Consider the following 17,816-nt stretch of genomic DNA (forward strand, 5'->3'; position numbering starts at 1 on the left):
CTGGGGCCACACCTCCCACAAGGCAACACTGTGCAGGGCTAGTACTCTTGTGGAGCTAGAAAAACAAGTTGTGAGAGCCTGGTGAGAGGCGTTAAAGAGCAAGAGACAGCAAAAAGAGAGACACCAAGAAAGACATAGAAAGGCAGAAACAGGCACACACAGACACACAGTGAGAGAGAAAGGAGAAAGATGTGGAAGAGAGAGAGAAACAGAGAGAGAGAGAGAGAGAGAGAGAAGAAGAAGAAGAAGAAGAAGAAGAAGAAGAAGAAGAAGAAGAAGAAGAAGAAGAAGAAGAAGAAGAAGAAGAAGAAGAAGAAAGGCACATTCTCATGACCATGACATTTTGGTGTGGCAAGAGATAACCTAAACCAAATCAATGGACAAATCATAGATTAAGAAAAAAATGTACGCATGCAGGGACAACCTCTTTTATGGGGGAAGGGAGAGTGATGAGTCAGTACTTGGCCTTTCAGCTCTGCAGCTGTCCAGCAGCACCAGAGTACTGCAGTGGGCCCTCATGACTGGGGGGAGCGAGAAGCTCAGGAAAGAAACAGATGAGAATACCAAAGGCCATTAAAGGAATGCTGTTCCTGCTTATTGCACTTAGGACTCCAGCACAAAGCCTACCCCAGGCCTCTGGGAGAACCTCACCCAAGGACCTGCCCACTGGTACCCCCAACAGCCCAAGTGCTAAACCCACCCTTTACCTCTGCAGCTGTCTCCTTGTATCTGCTCCCAAGTGTGGCAGCAAGAGTGAGTCAAGTAAATGGAGTGTTCTCAGAAAAACAGACCAAGGTACCAGGGTCTGTGGGCAAGCGAAAAACCAAAAACTTGGGCTGTAATGCCACATTCTAGAAGACAAAAGAGGTTTCCAGCAGCCAGCCTAGTGAGTCATAAGAACGAGAGAACATATACAAGCTCAAGAATTCTTCCACAAAAGGGAGTAAGAAGTGTGGAGCAGGTCTATCCACACAAGGTTGAAGAAAACCTCAGATATAACAGGACCACAAATAATATATTCCACCTGAAAGCAACTAGTAAAGATTTGAGGAGGTATCTACTACTTCAAATGCAAAAGCAGCAACACAAAACTTCAAGGAACACTGGGGCGGCCGGACGGCTCAGTTGGTTAGAGTGTGAGCTTTGAATGACAGGGTTGCCAGTTCGATTCCCACATGGGCCAGTGAGCTGCACCCTCCACAACTAGACTGAAGACAACAAGCTGCCGCTGAGCTCCCAGAGGGGCAGCCGGATGGCTCAGTTGGTTAGATCAGGAGCTCTCAACAACAAGGTTGCCGGTTCAATTCCCACATGGGATGGTGGGCTGCTCCCCCTGCAACTAAAGATTGAAAATGGCGACTGGACTTGGAGCTGAGCTGTACCCTCCACAACTAGATTGAAGGACAACGACTTGGAGCCGATGGGCCCTGGAGAAACACACTGTTCCCCAATATTCCCCAATAAAGTCTTTTAAAAAATAAAAAACAACTACAAGGAATGTGAAGAATCAAGAAAGCAAGTCATGACCAAAGATGACAATAATCCTCCAACAAGCAAGCTCAAAGGTATGGAATTTTGTGATCTAGCTGATAAAGAATTAAAAACTGTTGTTTTGAGAAAACTCAACAAGCTGCAAGAAAACAGAAAGATAATTCAATTAGATGGGGAAAAAAATACATGAACAAAATGAGAAAATTAACAAGGATAGAAATAATAAAAAGAACCAAACAGAAATTCTGAAGCTGAAGAAGTCAATGAATGAAATGAAAAAAAAATACAATATAAAAAATTACAAAAATACAATCTAGAGCAGAGAAGACCAAATAAGATAAAATAAGTAAGCTAGAGAATAGGAACTTTGAAATAACCCAACCAGAGGAGAACAAAGAATGAAAAAGAGCCCCCAAAAGCCCATATGAATTATAAGATATCATAAAACATACAACTATTATAATAATTGGGATTCTTGGAGGAGCAGAGAGGGAGAAGGGGGCAGAAAGTTTATTTAAATAAATAAGAGCTGAGAACTTCCCAAACCTGGGAAGAGACTTGGACAACCAATTTCACTAAGCAAATAAATCACCCTATTATGTCAGTGCAAGAAAGACCTTCTCCAAGACACATTCTAATGAAACTGTCAAAAATCAAAGATAAAGAGAGAATCCTAAAAGCAGCCAGAAAAAAGAAAAAAAGAAAAAAAAAAGATTGTAACCTACAAAGAAGTCCCATCATGTTATCAGCAGTTTCTCAGCGGAAACCATACAGGCCAGAAGCAAGGTGACACATTCAAAGTGTTGAAAGAAAAAAGTTGCCAGCCAAGAATACTCTACCCAGCAAAGTCATTTCTCAGAAATGAAGAAATAGACTTTTCCAGACAAACAAAAGTTGAATTCAGTAAAGTTGGATATAAAATCAGCATACAGAAATCAGCTGTGTTTCTATATACTAACAATGAAATATCTTAAGAAGATATGAAGAAAACTATCCCATTCACAATAGCATCATAAATAGTAAAATACTTAGGAATAAATTTAACCAAAGAGGTGAGAGAACTGTATAATGAAAATTACAAAACTTGCATAAAAGAAATTGAAAATGACACAAACAAATGGAAAGATATCTCATGTTCACAGACTAGAAGAATTAATATTGTTCAAATGTCCATACTACCCAAAGTCATCTATAGATTGATTCAATGCAATCCCTATGAAAAGTCCAATGGCATTTTTCACAGAAGTATAAGAAGAAAAAACAACACCTAAATTTGTATGGAACCACAAAACTTTGAATAGCAAAACAATCCCACGACAAAAAGAACAAGCTGAAGGCACCACACTTCCTGACTTCAAAATATAATACAAAGCTAGAGTAATTAAAACAGTATGGTACTTGTATAAAAATAGACATATAGATGTGTGGAACAGAATAGAGAGCCCAGAAATAAACCTCATATATACAGTCAACTAATATTTGACAAGGGAGCCAAGAACATTCAATGAAAAAAAGGATGGTCTTTTCAACAAATGGTGTTTGGAAAACTGGATAACCACAAGCAGAAAAATGAAATTGGACCCCTATCTTACACCACACAAAAATTAACCCAAAATGGGTTAAAGACTTATATATAAGACCTGATACCTCAAAACTCCCAGAAGAAAACACAGGGAAGAAACTCCTTGACATTGGTCTTGGCAATTAATTTGTTTGGAATGGAACACCAAAAGCACAAAAACCAAAAGCAAAAGTAAACAACTGGGACTACATCAAACTAAAAAGTTTCTGTACAGCAAAAGAAACAATCAACAAAATGAAAAATCAACCTATGAAATGGGGGAAAATATTTGCAAATCATACATTGGATAAGGAGTTAGAGTGCAAAAATGTAAATAACTCATACAACTCAATAACAATAACCAAAAAATAAACCCCACAATGCTATTAAGAAATGGGCAGAGGAACTTAATAGACATTTTTCCAAAAAAGACATACAAACGGCCAACAGGTCCATGAAAAGGTGCTCAACAACACTAATCATCAGGGAAATGCAAATCTAGACCACAATGAGATATAACCTCACACCTGTTAGAATGGCCATCATCAAGAAGACAAGATAAGTGTTGGCAAGGAGTGAAGGAAAAAAAAAATCTTGTGCACAGTTGTTGGGAATGTAAATTGGTTCAGCTACTATGGAAAACAATATTAAGTTTCCTAAAAAATTAAAAATAGAACTTCCATATGATACAACAATCTCACTTCGTGGTATCAAAGAAAATGAAAACAGGATGTCGAAAAGATTATCTGCACCCCCACATTCATTGAAGCATTACTCACAATAGCCAAGATATGGAAACAACCTAAGTGTCCATCAATGGATGAATAAATAAAGGAGATGTAAAATATATATAATGGAATATTATGCAGTCATGTGAAAGAAAGAAATCCCGCCATCTGTGACAACATGGATGGACCTTGAGGGTATTATGCTAAGTGAAATAAGTCAGACAGAGAAAGACAAATACTGCATGATTTCATTTATATGTGGAATCTAAAATACACTCAACTCATAGAAACAGAATAGAATGGTAGTACCAAGGGCTGAGGGGTGGAAGAATTGGGGAGATGCTGTTTAAGGGTACGAACTTGCAAGTAGTGGATAAGTTCTGGAGATCTAGTGCACAGTATGGTGATTATAGTCAATACTGTATTATAAACTTTAAAGTTGCTAAGAGACTAGATCTTAATTGTTCTACCACAAAAATGAAATGAAAATTATATCACATGATGGAATTGTTACCTAAGCTACAGTGGTAATTGTATTGCAAAATATAAATGTATCAATAAATGTTGTATACCTTAAACTTACACAATGTTATGTGTCAATTATATTTCCATAAAAGAAAAACAGAAATAGGAAAAAAAATATCTGCTTGTGTTCCATTCACTCACATTCCACTGTCCAAGGCAAGTCACATGGCCAACCCAACATCAGTGGGATAAGAAAATATACTCTGCACATGAAGCTATATGTGGGCGGGGGAGGGAGGTAGGAATGAAGGGAGAGTAATACTTGCTAAATAAAAATATCATCTCCCCCTGAGTCATGTGGAAAGGATAATCTCATCTTGGAGAGCACTGAGATGGTAATAAAGAGGGGGACAGAAGTAACGGTAAGAAGAGAGATTGTTAGGGGAAGAATATAAATTGATGCAACATTTTTGGAGAGTTATTTAACAATATTTATTGACATATAAAATGCACATACTGTTTGGTCAACAATCTCTCTCCTAGAATGCTATGTCTGTGAATATGCTAACAAAATTACATCAAGTAAAGAGTGTTTATAGTAGGAAATAAAAATGGGAAATATTCAAAATATCAGAAGAACGTGATTAAATAAATAAATTTTACATCCACAAAATGGGACATTCTGCAATTGTTAGAAAAACAAAATGCAAACACTCTACATGTGTACAGGTATAGAAAGACCTCCAACATATATTATTAAATTTTAAAAACCAAAGTTCAGAAAAATGATCAAAGAATACACAGGCAAAGAAAACCCAAACTCAGAAAACTGACAAAAATTATGTCTGATAATACCAAGTGTTAGCAAAAACATGGAATGTACAATATTAGCAATTGTACATTCGCAAGTAATGAAGGGACCTGCCTCTTGGGACTTCTGCCCAACAGACAGCTGATGATAAAGAGGAAATAATACCTTTCATTTTCTTTTCTGATAAAGTTATAACACTGTAGATCACACATAGGCTATGAATTTCAACAAAGGACTTGAAAAAGGCTTTCATGGCATCCTAGTGGAAAATACGAAGCTATGTGGGCTGACAAATAGAACAATTCGGAGCATCCGTAGCTGACTAACTAAGCAGAGGTCAGATTGGTTAATCAGCTAATGCCAGTCAAAGGGGGTCTAGGCTGGGCTCTGTCAAAGTCTTGAGTGACAAGATGAATGGACTGCCCATCCAGTGGGCACCTTCTTCATCCCATAGTGCACATCCAACTGACTTGTTGGGCAAAGGGAAAGATTCAGAAAGGCTAGGCAGATAAAATGGATGTGTCCACAAACAACAAAGCAGAATGTGATAGGCATCGATGTGAAGCCAAGTGTTTAGGTGCAAAATTTCAATGGGATGAATGCAGACTAGGAGGAATGTGGCTTATCAGTAGTTCATGTAAAAAAAGAACTGGAAGGGGTTTTCATTCATCTAAGATCAATTCGAGTCAACAAAAAGATGCGGCTATCCACATCCACCCCCGCTGTCCACCAAAAAAAGATCTATTGCAAACTAAGCTATACCATAGGTTTTGTGCCATTTAATAGGTACACCGTGAGGCAGATATGAAAACCCCCATTTTATGCAATAAGAAACTGCAGCTCAGAGAGGCCAAGGCAGGGTCTCTAAATATAAAGCCCTGGCCTTTGCCCGTGACATTCTAACACTCCCAACTGGAGGGTGGCCAGAGAAAGTCCAAACTAGAGAGGAATGTTCCAGCAGCGAGGACTCCTGGGAACAGAACTCTTGTGGCAGACATTCTCAACATTTGGTACATGCCTATGTGCTATGAATTCAGGATTTAACCAATCACTGGGCCCATGATATCAACTAATCAGCAATTGGTCATGAAGATAGGAAATGATAACGAAAATCATGAACACTTTAATAATCATATAGTGACTATTAGTAAATAATAGTCAATAATAAACTGACATCTTGTGGAGACACCTACCATTGCCTCCTCTGAGCCATCTGTGCCCTCTCTGTCTTACCACCGAGATTTTAGTTAAGCTTCACCTATGGCAAGAAAACAAGGACACAGAACTCCAGGCTCACTTTTGGCCTAAGCTAGAACTCAGAGAGGCTCAAAGTGGGAGGCCATGTATACTATCCTTGGACTCTCCAGTTAGAATCACTCAGATGTTTCCCAGCCACCAGAGCGAGCAGCACAAGGAAAATTTAACACTAAATGCTCCTCCAGCAGAGAGCAACCCAAGTCAGTTTCATGAGGCTGAATCCCAGGAATCTTTATCCTTATTGCAAAGGAGAAGGCTACTTACTCCTTGAGGGAGCGGGGCTGTGAGCCTGGAGTTTCCAGCCGCCATTTTGCCACCTCATGAGGAAGGTCTGCTTGATTAAATAAAGGCCACACAGACGAAAGCACTGCTGGGAGCCAGAAAGTGAATCTTAGGGTGATGCTATCTGTACTTGTTATGTATTGCTATGTAATGAATTACCCGAAACATAGCTTAAAGCAATACACATCTATCATCTCACAGCAGCTGTGGATCAGAAACTCAGGGAAGCTTAGCTGTGTGATTCTGACTCAGGGTCTCTCACAAGGCTACAGTCAAAATACTGGCCAGGACTACAAAATACTGACCAAGGTTCCACTGAGGGAAGCGCTGCACTCAAATGGCTGTCTGCAGGTCTCAGAGAACCTACTTCCAAACTCATTCATTTGGCTGATGGCTGGCCTCAAGTTCTTGCTGGCTGTTGACTGGAAACATCAGTTTCTTGCCAACTGGTCCTCTCCACAGGGCTCCTCACAACAGGACAGCTAGATTTCCCCAGATCGAGAGCCTATGAGAGCATGAGAGAGCAATGGCAAGAAAGACTGAAATCACAGTCCATTTGCGACATAATCTCAGAAATGACATCCCGTCACTTTTGCCATATTCTATCTGTTAGTAGCAAGTCTTTAGGTCCAACTTGTACGCAAGGGAAGGGACTACATAGGGCATGAACACCAGGAAGCAAGGATCGTTGGGAACCACTTTAGAGACTACCACACCACCATTTGAGCCACTGGAGCCAGCCATGCCCAAAGACCAGACACTTCCTGGTCTTTTCAGTTATGAGAAGTAACAGTGTCTCTTTGCTGAAATCAGTTTCTGTCATATCTCGTGGAGCCCAAGGAGTCCTTCATTAAACATTAACACACACACTGAAAGCAAACACCATCATCAATAAAACCAGAGTGGCAACGGTGAGGACATCAAGCTTTTCTTGGCGTGAATGCGTAAGCCAACCAGAATTCTTAAACATCCTACATGCTCCTTGATGATATTTTTGGATTTATTCTGCCTGGATTTATCCTAGCATTCTGAGATTCTTCCCAGCTGATTTAGCATGCCTGTGTCAGTGTGAGAGCACGCCAAACTCAGAATTTTAGTGCCAAAATTGACAGTGAAAAAATTAGACCATCAGGAGTGCAATTAGTTTGACATGTTATTACACCCCAACCATGAACACAGAAGGAAAAGTGTAAGGGGAAAAAAGGAAATTTAAAATAAAAATAAGTTTAGCTCAGTTAGTGGCAAACAGTAAAATAAAATGACTACCTAAAATTTGATTATTTTTTTTTCAATGCCAATTAAATGAAAAGAATATCGGTATATGAATGATGTGAAAATTTGACAATCAGTTACATAATTTTAGCAGAAAGATAACCTATCATGTTTCTCTGGCTAGTAAACTATACTAGACAATACTGAGACTTCAGAATTTTCCTTTCTATACCCATCTTTAAAATGTATTCTATTTAGAACCCAAACATGGTAGGCAATGTCAGTTGTCTCCCAGACACTCCACCAGGAGAAAAATCCAGATAAATTGATTTGCTTTAGAAAATATATAATCTGTGTAGCATTGCCTAAAATACATAATTTTTAAAGAAAAATGCCAGTAATTATGTTTTTAATATAACATTTTCACATGCACAGTGGTATTCCACTTCCCTCTAAATCAAGTTGTCAAACGTGAGTGAGCTTCTAAATCGTCTGGGGGCACTTATTAAAACACAGATGGCTGGGCCCTATCCCTAGAGTTTCTGATAAAGTTGGTTTGGGGTAAGGGCCTAGAATCTGCATTTCTGCCAAGTTCCCAGGTGATGCTGCTACTGGTGGTTGGGGGCCATACCCGAGAACAGTGCTCCAAAGTCTAAATGAACTAATTCCTCTCACTGCCACTTCTGGCCCTTGCTCATTCCTGTGGCCTCTAGAACGCTCATCTCTCTCAGGCATTGCTGCTTCTCCAACCAATACCCTTTTTTTCACTTCTGAAATTTCTCCTAGCCTCGAAGAAAGGCAACCCATTCATGTTGCTAACTTCCTCAAAGAATTTCAGATTTCCCAGTCACTGCAGGATTTCCACAGTTCCTCTTTAAAAAGTGGTGAGTGTGGGTATGACGTCTCCTCTTGCTTAAAGAATAACAAAACTGGAACCAGAATACTTACAGAGCTTAAAAGATGAGAAACAGTAGAATTTTAATTGATTTGCCTATGAGAATTTTATACCTAAATGATATTGCATTAATTTAATTAACAATTTTTTATTGTAGTAAACAATTGTTCAAAAAAAACAAGTCAAAAAATTCAAATTAGATTTCAATGCCATTCAGAGACAATAATTTCTTAAATCTTTTTCCTCTTTGTGCAACCAATTTATGTTTAGACAGAGCCTAGGCGTGTCGTCAGACTTCAAGGGGAAAACATATTCAAAACAGATGAAATGGTTTGTTTTATTAGTTGCACAACAAAGATATGCCATCCAATTTTGTATATGTCAGTCTAAGAAAATTTGAAGTTGTCATCAACCGCAGCAGAATGAACAGAAAAAAATGTTCAAAGAAATTCTGTATTTCTTATTTCACCAAACTGCTACAGCACAATTTTCAGAACTACCCAAAATGGAAAATGGTAGAGGCTGTGGTTTCAGAGGGTTTCTGATGAAAATACTGCAGCGTTTACTCTGAGCTCCATTTGAAATGGAATTGATCTGTTGGTATTTTTGTTTTGTTTTGATTTCTTCTCATGTTTAGGAATTCCTTTCTCCGATATGTAAATAGATGACTAAAATTCACCCTGGCGGGAACTGCTGTATTTTCCACTCTGTATATAGTACCTCATACAGGGTTGAGCATTCCAACTTATTAATACATAACTTGAATCTCACTAACAAGCACTCATTAATTAATGTATTCCTTCATTTAGACATTTACTAAGCACCTGCTAGGTACTGGGGGTATAAACGTGAATAATACATGGTCCCTGCCTCAGTCTAGTCACAGGCTAGTGAAAGAGCTACAAATGGGTGGTTACAAGGGTCCAGGCTGAAGACCTGGACTTGGCAGCCAGAGCACGTGGGTACTGGCCACCATCATGGGAGTGGAGGCTTTCACTCCGGGGCTGTGTGTAGACTGAGAAGTTGGGAAAGGATGGAGCATGGAGGAATGCCAACATTTAGCAAGAGAGGAACAAAACTTGCAAGGTGAGGGGCAGGGGCTATGTCATAAAAACCAAAGGAATCTTTTCAAGGAGGGATAATGCTCAGCAGTGTAAAATGCAGTGGGGAGGCCTAGGGAAATAAGGCCTGAAAAAAATTGTTGGGATCCCCAGTTTGCTGGCAGCCTCAGCAGAGGAGCTGTCAGCAGAGAGGTGGAGGGAAGCTTGATGCCAGAGGTGAGGAGCAGATATAAGATGACGTAAAGGAGCCGAGAAGAATTTTTCCCATACTAAAGAGATGGTGATGAAAAAGCTTTTGAGGTTTGAGGAAATGTTTCTCACTGATAGGGAAGGGCAGCGGAATATTTATCATGAATCAAGTGAATCTTAAACTTCAGGCCTGGCACCTGCATGGACCCCTGCCAAGCCCTGAAAAGGGCTGTAAGTAATTTATTATTACATGGTCACACATTTTGTAAAATTTGCAAAAGTAAGATATTTGAGCTGCAATTGGTTAAGAGCATTGTCTCCAATGTCACTTCACCTCCTTCCTAGTTCTCCTCCTGACAGTTATGTTGGAGTGAACACAGGCTTTGGAGGATCCAACTAAAGAGAAATTGGGGATATATTTGGTTTGAGTTTAGTGGGATATACTTATGCGGCTTACAGTTACTTCCATATAGAACTAAGTGTTGTTAGCTGTCCCAGTGCAAGAATGTCTACCAGGAATAATCCTGCCACCCACTGTGACTACTTATCCAGGGTCTCGACCTGGGGGCCATGTCAGAGGTTTTTTTTAACCAGGTGAGCATGTCTTATGGTACCCAGCTCTGGAAGTATGAGGGCAGTTAGGGAGAAACCAAGTTTGAAATATGTAGAACCAGAAGCTAGACTATGGAAAATTCTTCCAACTTTCATAACTCATCATGAAAAAATGTGTTAGAGGATTTCCCAAATTTTCCAAGTTCATTCTAGACTTCTAAATGACACTATCAATAATGTATTGTGAAGCTGAGACTTTTCAAAACTTTTCTAAACTCTTAGAAGTAAACTCTTAAAACGAATTTTGATCAAACCATGCTAAAAGGAAAAATATATATTTATCTGTCTTAATCCATTCAGGCTACTATAACAAAAATCCCACAGACTGGGTGGCTTAAACAACAAACATTTATTTCTCACAGCTCTGGAGTCTGGGAAGTCCTAGATCAAGGCACTGGCAGATTCAGTGCTGGTAAGAGCCCACTTCCTGGTTCACAGGCACCTGTCTTCCTGCTGTGTCCTCACATGGCAGAAAGGAAAGAGAGCTCTCTGGGTCTCTTTTATAAGAGCACTAATCCCATTCATGAGGGGTCTGCCCTCATGACCTCATCACATGGGGATAAGGCTTCAACATTGAAATTGGGGTGGGAGGGACATAAACATCCAATCCATAGCATCACCCTCTGTCATTTCTTACAAAATGATATTATACAATCTTTTACATGTGATGATGTGTTCAAAGAGTATGCAGCCACAAATTAGGGAAAAAGCACTGCAGTGGGATGTTGCGCAGTTAATGTATTTTTTTATTTTGCTGTATTTTTGTGACATTCTGGTATTTGTTAGCTTAAAATATTTTTAATTTGTTATGACTTTTTTTCTCATTCTAAATAAATAATCATTTTCATGTCTAATTTTTATTCCTGATTTTGTGTTCTTTTCCTTAGCGCATGCATGTGCACACACACATAATATCAGCTCAGGCCTCAGGAAGTCTAGATCCCCCATGTGTCAGCCTTCATGGGAGGGGCCTTGAGACAAGGAAAGAAGGCTGAGGGTCCAGCATGTCCTGGAAACTCCTCCCTCTCCCAAATGGGCAGAGGGAAACTCACTGTAATTCTCTGACCTTCTAGAAAGTGTTACAAGCACTGAGCTCCTAGGAGAAGGTTTCATGGCCTCAGGCATGACACAAGAAAGTGACCTCCCCACTAACACTGGTCACCAGATTTCCAGTCCCTCCAGAACCCAGGGTCAGGTGAAACCTGGCCAGGGTCAATAGATGCCTGTAAGAAATATTGCAGCAGGTGTTAAGTCAAGTAGTATTTTCAATATTCTCCTTGGAAGTAGAAGGGCCTAAGAATGGGGGCAAAGAAACACGTGGGGTTTGACACAGGCATGCTCCCCTGGGCTTACGTATGTATAAACATGCTCATTGGCTCTCTGCCCTACAAGGATGTAAGCTCTTAACAGCAAATTTAGCCATCAGTGTTATGTCAGTGAAAAAACAGAAAATTATGAACTTCAGAAACTTGACTTGACCTTGGTTGAGATTATAGTTGAAATCAGAGGCTACTCACTCCAAAAATGGTTAAGGAACTTTAAGAAAATGAAAATACTATTATATTATCACAAATGCTTTGAAAATGCCAAGCCCAGAGCTAATCTTGAAGACACCAAAAATATAAAAATTGACCAAGTTGCAGTGCAGGCCCTTGCAAGCCAAATTATAAAATTGGGTTCTTAGCTTGCCGTAAGCATTCTTCTGAAAGTCTGTTTTAGCTGCAATGATTTACTGTTACATAACCCTTAACCTATAGACTACTATGACACTTGTTTTACTTTTCACTGTAAAAATTTAATTTACTCATTGTCCATTTGTTATGGAAATTTTGGTTTACCGTAAACCTTGTATTGTTTATCCCATTGTCTATGATTCTTTGATCTTATTATAGCCAAGCCAACACTGTAAAAAGTGACATATATTCACTTGGGATTAGAAAGAGCAATGTGAACTTCTCCTTTTCACATAAGTCATGTAACTTTTTTGTGTTTTGTTTTTAATGATGATAACAGCAGAATTGTTTTTGAAATACAGTGGAGGACATTTTCTTTCAGCTGGGTCCTAGTATCTAGAAGAGTGTGCGGTACTTAGTAGATCTTCAGTAAATGTTTGTTGACTGACTTATTCGTTGACTTCTCATTAACACTAAGAGGAAAAGTATCTGTTAAAACAGGGGTCAACTGGAAGTCAAAATGTTAGAGTAGACCTTTCCTTGAGTTCTCTGACATAATTTTCATTAATTTGCTTCCAATATTTAATTTAAATGACTGTACATTCTTTAAACACAACACTTAGTATTATAAAAGAGGCTGAATCCAGTCAGAGATGAAATGAAGTCATTAACCATGTCCTTTAAAACTGTTGATCCCAAAACTGTTTCCAGCATACTGAGGGTTAATCATCTCATCCATATGAAGCAGTAAATCAGGAGGCCACTAGAGGGCAACAAAGGGCAGGAATTCATTGCAGAGTCAAGGAAGTCTAGTGAGGGGGTAGGAATAACATGATTCCTATTAAGGCCCAGTTTGTATGAACCAAAGGACAGAAGTGAGGACATTCTTCCAAAGAACCGATGAAGAGAGAGCTGAGAAACTTAAAAATTTAATCCAAAGCAGCAAAGAAAATAGATAAGGTAGGTAACACTTAAAAGTCATAAATGCAGGGATCAGTGTTACTAGAAATGTTATATGTAGGGTTGAAAACATCAAGGACCATGGAGAATATGTAAAACCAAGGTCATAAATCACTAGAAATTCAAGATTCTGAGTACAGAAAGCAAAGGGGACGTGGATCAGTAAACCTGCGCTGCCCCTCTCGGCCTGCGCAAAGAACTGACTCAAATCACCTACAGTGAATGTACATTTCGGTACTGAGTCCTGTGGTAAAGAAAATCACTTTAGGCAACTGGGATTCCTCTAACTTCCTGTATTATTTGTCATCCTAGAGAGTAGTAGCCACTTACTGTGTGATCTCAACATCTCTACATCTCAGTTTCCTCATCAATTAAATGGAGAGAATGATAGTCCAAGGGAGTGCATTTTATATGAAGAATTCAAAAAGGACTTCACATTAGGGAAGACTCAATAATTTAAGGCCGACCCTGACAAAGAATATCAGGCATTTCCATTGTCAAGTTGGCACTGTTTACAAGCCAACCTTGTAAGTTACATGATTCTTGACAAAATTTGGCTGGAAGACAGAGATGTAGATACTTGTTTTATTTCAAGATTTTCACATAAACTGAGACTCTGTTAATATTTTTATTACACATCAAATTTCCATTAAATGTTAGTTAAATAAGTTTTATTTAAATTAATTAAATTAGATGGGCACAAAGGACCTAGAGCAGACCTTGATAAATATTTTTATCTGTCAGCTATTGCTGTTTAACAAAACACCCAAAACTCAATGGCTTAAAATAACAATAATTTGTTAATTCTCACTTATCTGCTAGTCAGCTGGGGAGTTGGCTAATATAAGCCAGGCTTGGTTGGGCAATTCTGTGGCTAGCTACCGTGTTTCCCAGAAAATAAGACCTAGCCAGACAATCAGCTCTAATGCGTCTTTTGGAGCAAAAATTAATATAAGACCCGGTCTTATTTTAATATAAGACCGGGTCTTATATAATATAAGACCGGCTTGGTCTTATTTTTGGGGAAACAGGGTGTTACCGGAGAGTGAGTCCTCCTCCGCACGGTGTCCAGGTTCCTGGGTCTTGAGCCAAGTATTGAACGAGACACGAAAATAAAGTGGTGAAAGAGCAGTTTATTAGAAGAGATAGTACACTCCAAAGAAATAGGAGTGGGCCCCAAGCAAAGGCAAGGCTCATGAGGCGCTGACTGGTAAGGACTTGGAGTTTTTATCCCTTTTTTCCTCTAGAATAGGCTGTTCCTTTCGGGGCGTGGGACCACTTGATTGACACCTGTGATTGACAAGAGGCTATTACCTCATCTTTTTAGACTGCACATGTTTCTTCCCAGAATTCAGTCTGTTATCGTGATATCAACAAACTTCCAGGCATATGCATATTATAATGATGGTAGAATGAGGCCCAGGTGAAACGAATGTCATTGTGGCCTTTACTGTGCAGGTGTGAGTGACTGGTTTAACCTAGTTGGGTACTTTGTACCCATATGTTTCCTCAGAGGGGCAGATTATTACAGTGAGAATGGGAAGTTTGGGGCAGAGAGGGGAGGTCTTTTGGGCTGTCGCATTCTGTGAGTTGTGCAGGAATGCAGAGACCCGATACCTGTCTCTAACTGCCTGCCTTGTTTTCCCCTGAGAGACATGATCCCCATAAAATCTCTATGGGAAGTTGAGGGACAGGAGGTCTTTTCTTCCGTATCTGCTTCCCGCTGGGCAGGGGCATAGAGCTCTTCCTACCTATTGGGGATTCATGGAACTCTTGCCCTATCTGATCTTAGATGAGAGGAAGGGATCTCGAGATCCGCCTGCAAGACCGTGCTGGCCTCTTTGGTTGGGACTGGTAATCTCTCTGGGGTATTATCTGTATCTCCAAGGCCCCTGAATGAGGAAAAATAGATTTTTGTTTGTTTGTTTTTTTAAAGATTTAATTGGGGAAGCAGAACAGGACTTTTATTGGGGAACAGTGTGTACTTCCAGGACTTTTTTCCAAGTCAAGTTGTTGTCCTTTACAACCTTAGTTGTGGAGGATGCAGCTCAGCTCCAGGTCTAGTTGTCGTTGCTAGTTGCAAGGGGGCACAGCCCACCATCCCTTGCGGGAGTCAAGGAATCGAACTGGCAACCTTGTGGTTGAGAGGACGCACTCCAACCAACTGAGCCATCCGGGAGCTCAGCAGCAGCTCAGCTCAAGGTGCCGTGTTCAATTTTAGTTTCAGGGGGCACAGCCTACCATTCCTTGCAGGACTCAAGGAATTGAACTGGCAACCTTGTAGTTGAGAGCCCAATGGCCCATGTGGGAATCGAACCAGCAGCCTTCGGAGTTAGGAGCATGGAGCTCTAACCGCCTGTGGGCCCAAACCAGCCTACAGATATATTTTGTTTTGTCTGCAGTGACAAAAGTGTTTCCATAGTTGCCAACAGTTAAAAATAGGGATACTTTTACTAAAAATCCAGCTCTTATTGAAATAAGTCCCCTGAAAGAATTTACTTATAATCAGAATTATCTCGTCTTTGAAATTTTGATGAAAGTCACCTATAAAACCTCCTAAATTTGGTGTTCTCTTTAAGGAATGATGTTATCTGATTCAAGTTATTTAAGGATCATAAGACTATTTGTTCTTCTATTTATTCTTGGATCAAGTTAACTAAGTTATGTTTTTCTACAAATTTAGTCATTTAAACTAAGTCTTCAAATATATTGACAAAAGTTGTTCATAAAATCCTTTTATTATCATAATCTATAGCATCTGTATTTCTATTTCCCTTTTCATTCCTATTATTGTTTATTTATATCTTTTCATTTTTTTGTATGGAATAATTTTACCTGAAGTCTATTTTATTGCTGTAAACCAATTCTTGGTTTTGTTTCTCTTCTTTTTTTTCTTTAAACTTTTTATTTATTTTAAGTGTGTTTTTCCAGGACCCATTAGCTCCAAGTCAAGTAGTTGTTTCAATCTAGTTGTGGAGGGTGCAGCTCACAGTGGCCCACGTGGGGATCGAACCGGCAACCTTGTTAAGAGCACTGCGCTCTAACCACTGAGCTAAGCAGCTGCCCCTTGTTTCTCTTCTTGATTGTATGTTTATGTCAATAATTCTGCTTTTTTTTATTATTTCTAAACTGCTGTCTTTCTTTGGGTTTGATATGCTAGGTTTGTTATTCAATTTTTGAAGTTGGAATCAGCTCATTAAGGTTGATCCTTTGTTTTCTGATGTAAACATACAAGCTATTGAATTCTGAGTAGCTTTTTAACTGCACCTCACAAGTTTTGACATTTAGTGTTGTATTGTTCAATTCTAAGTAATTTTAAATTTTCATTATGATTTTTTTCCTTGATCCATGAGTTGTGGTGGATTTGGTAAATCGACATTTATCATCAGTGTCAAACCTCTTTCTAACTGCCTTTCAATCCTTCAGAACCTGGGAAGATAAAAGCTTCATGTCAGACTCCCTTGCACTACAATTCTAGACGTGACTTAAATTCTTTCACTGAATGCACCAACACATGGTTTGAAAGGAGGGACAAAACTAAACCACTGGGACAATCCTTAAAGATGGCGCCATAGGAGGCTCCTGAGCTCCCCTCCTCTGACAGACACCCAGGATGAATAGCTACATAAGGAGCAATTCCCTCTGAAAGAAATCCAGAAGCTACCTGATTAACTCATATATATTGGACACACCAAAAAATACCCACATCAAAACAAGTTTAAAAGGCTGATATACACTCTTGCCATAAACCCTGCCACAGCATATGATCGGAGGAACCCCCAACTCCCAGATTCTCCTTGAGGAGTGAGAAGGTTGGACCCTACATTTACAGCCTTAACTTATAATAAGACTCCCACCTGAGTGCTCGTTTCAACCATACATACATTAAAATTAGAATAATGCAGAGGAGATTAACATGGCCCTGTGCAAGGATGTCATGCAAATTTGTGAAGCAATCCATATTTTTGCACAGGAAATATAGTCAATAATATTGTAATAACTTTGCACAGTGATAGATGGTTACTAGACCTATCAGAGTGATCACATCATAAAGTATATAAATGTAGACTTGTACACCTGAAATTAATATAATATTATATGTCAACTATATTTTAATTTAAAAAAAGAATCCCTCCTGAGAGATGGGCCCCCAAAATACCTAACTCTGAAAGACAACAGGGCTTGACTCCATGAGACCCACAAAGCTATAGCAAGTAAAGAAGAAGTTATTAACAGGAGCAAGCACTCGCCACAGCCATCCCTCCAGGACTCAGGCAAAGCAGCAGGCAGAAACACTCACCTCCCATCTTTTCCTGAAAGGGTCTGTTTGTATACTTCCAAAGCTGCTGCCTGAGGGTCAGAATTCTAATTTTGCACACATCTAGAGGCTGGCTGTGGTTCTCCGCAGAGACAGTGGAGGCCTGCAGGCACCTCCCCCGCCCTTCCTCTCTAGCCCACTCCAAGTCGCCAGGAGCTCCCCGGAAGGAGCTTATACACATAGTATCTGGTGCCCAAGTTTTTGCTGCTGCGGCTGCCTGAGGAGCAGTCCCCCCAACCCCAGATCACTTGTTTCTGAGAGCCAACAGGGCTTTTATTCAGGAGCCCCACAAGACTGTCAA

General features: G+C 39.7%; 1 non-coding gene across 1 annotated transcript; it reads left to right on the forward strand.

The window, feature by feature from the left end:
- Positions 1-17,060: 17,060 nt before the first annotated feature.
- Positions 17,061-17,164, forward strand: LOC141567067 (U6 spliceosomal RNA). Its single transcript, XR_012489463.1, has one exon. It is a non-coding gene; the product is annotated as a U6 spliceosomal RNA (small nuclear RNA).
- The last annotated feature ends 652 nt before the right edge of the window (positions 17,165-17,816 follow it).

This window comes from Rhinolophus sinicus, linkage group LG09, assembly GCF_036562045.2.
Source record: "Rhinolophus sinicus isolate RSC01 linkage group LG09, ASM3656204v1, whole genome shotgun sequence".
Classification (NCBI taxonomy): domain Eukaryota; kingdom Metazoa; phylum Chordata; class Mammalia; order Chiroptera; family Rhinolophidae; genus Rhinolophus; species Rhinolophus sinicus.